The following is a 2,725-nucleotide window of genomic DNA, read 5'->3' on the forward strand; positions in this document are numbered from 1 at the left end:
CCCGCGGAGCAGCTGGCAGTTTCGAACTGCTGACAATGATAGTCTAGTGTTAAGTTATCAACAATTTATCTACCATAGTGTTTAAACTGTTGTTGTTGCTGATAAGTGCTCTCGAGTTGGTTACGACTCATATCAACCCAGTATAGAGTTAGTAAACACCAAATGTCAATGTGGTGAAAAGAGCAAATAAAAATATTATTATGAAAATAGATTTCAACCCCTGAAAGTGTCCTGGGGACCCCAGAGGTGTATGAACCACACATTGAAGACAACTAACAGAGTCCTTTGCCCAGAGAATCCTTCAATAAAAAAATTTGAGGCTTGAATTTTTTCTTCAGGCCCCCCAACTAGAGAAATTCTGAGCGTGTTCTTCCCTTTTGGTTTTCTGATTACAGATCTTTGCACATTTCCTTGTAATATTTTACTTTGTCTTCTCAAGCTGATCTTTGAAATTTTCTGTTCAGCTCTTGCTTCTCATTTCTTTCATTTACTTTAACTTCTCTAAGATGGAAAACAAGTTTAAGTGTCTCTTCTGACATCCATTTTTATCTTTCCCTTCTTTCTTATCTTCTTAATGACTTTTTGCTTTCTTCCTGTATGATGTTCTTGATGTCATCCCACAACACTTCTGGTCTTTGGTCTTTAGTGTTTAATGTATCAAATCTGTTTTTCAGATGATCTTTAAATTCAGTTGATATATTCAAGGTCATTTTTTGGCTCTTTTGGACTTGTTTTTATTTTCTTCACCTTCATATAAACAACATTTAGCTTCAATGAACAGCATTCTTGTCAATAGAGAAAAGATTGAAGTTGTCAAGGACTTCATTCTTCTTGGATCAACTGTTAACACTCATAGAAGCAGCAGCCAAGAAATTAGATAACATATTGCATTAGGCAAATCTGCTGCACAAGACCTTTTTAAAGTGTTAAAGAGCAAACATGTCAACTTGAAGACTAAGGTGCACCTGACCCAAGCTATGGTATTTTCAATAAGCTCATATGCATGTGAAAGTTGGACAGTGAATAAGGAAGACCATAGACGAATTAATGCTTTTGAGTCATGGTGTTGGAGGAGAATATTGAAAGTACCATGGACTGCCAAATGAACCAACAGATCTGTGTTGGAAGAAGTGAAGCCAGAGTGCTCCTTGGAGGCCATGATGGCCAAACTTCATCTCTCATACTTCAGATATATTGCCAGAAAGGATCAGTCACTGAAGATGGATATCATGTTTGGTAAGATGGAGGGTCAGTGAAAAAGAAGAAGACCCCCAGAGAGATGGACTGTCAAAGTGGCAGCATTAATGGGCTCTAGCATGGCAACAATTGTGAAGTTGGCCCTGGACCAGGCAGTGTTTCATTGTGTTGTACATAGGGTCTCTATGAGTCGGTACTAACTCAGTGGCACCTAACAACAGCAACAACAACAGAGTCCTGGTGGGGCCCTGTAAGATAAGTACTAAACTACTAACAACAGGCTCATAGTTCAAATCCAACAGCTGCTCCTTGGAAACACTGTAAGGGTCTCTATGAGTCAGAACTGACTTGATGTCACTTAACAACAATTCTGGTGCTATGTGACAGTGTTCAACTGCTATTCATAAGGTTTTCAGTGACTAAATAATCAGTAATAGACATGCTATACTGACTAGCCAGCCTACCTTTTCTGAGGAACTACTTTACCTAATGCCATGTTATTTCATAGGAATAGCAAATTGTTGGGTATAGAAATGAAGACAGAGACAAAGCCTAGGAAACAAACTTTGGCTTTTGATATGTTACATGCCAAACCCTGGATTAATCTACTTTATGAGTTGGTACCCACTCGATGTCACCTAACAATTATAATCAGTTCCTGGATTACAAAATTTCAATTTAAAGACAAGTCCTATGTGGCCTTTAATGTGAACCAAATTTGCTCTCAGCTTGAAAGTGAACCAACTCCAACTCACAAAAAATTCTTCATCACAATCACCTTCATTTGCTGCATGTATAGCTTTTAAATCTTTGAAAAGGCTTCAAGTATTTTTTTTCAATAAAATAAAGCTAAATAAGAATCGTGTGGTGCTGTAAGATAAGCACTAGACTGCTAACCACAAGTTCCATGATTCCCACCAAACCCACCAACCATGCCTCAGAAACCCCATATAGTGTTGCTGTAAGTAGGAACAGACTCGATGACACATAACAACATATAAGAACCCTATGCACTTGGTCCACTTTACCTACAAATTCTTTTTTTTTTTTTTTCAGTGTTCTTGGTTGCTTTATTTTTATTTTTTTTTTAATGTCTTCCCAGTTTGAAAAAACAAAACAAACAAAATGGAATATAACCTTAGTTAGTCCTTTCAGAAAGGTCTTTTGATTATATCAGCATTTAGTTTTGTTTTTTTCTTTTTACCTTTTTTTTTTTTCCCATGTTTAATTCTTATATACACAGTTAGGACCAAATCCCAGTTTATAAACCAGGGACTACATGTGGCGCAGTAAGTTAATGCGCCAGACTGCAAAGCCATTTGAGCTGTAAAATCGGAGTTCAAGCTCACCAGCTGCTCCTCGGAAACCCTATACAGGGTCGCTATGGGTCAGAATTGACTCGACGGCACACAACAATAACAACTTATACGTAGTAATGTTTTTTTCTCTATGTATCTTGATTGGATAAGTTAGTGAATAATTTGGATATTTTTATTTGTTACCTTTGTTTTCTTTTTTTTATAAAATG

The sequence above is a fragment of the Chrysochloris asiatica genome, unplaced genomic scaffold (genome assembly GCF_000296735.1).
Source record: "Chrysochloris asiatica unplaced genomic scaffold, ChrAsi1.0 scaffold00143, whole genome shotgun sequence".
Classification (NCBI taxonomy): domain Eukaryota; kingdom Metazoa; phylum Chordata; class Mammalia; order Afrosoricida; family Chrysochloridae; genus Chrysochloris; species Chrysochloris asiatica.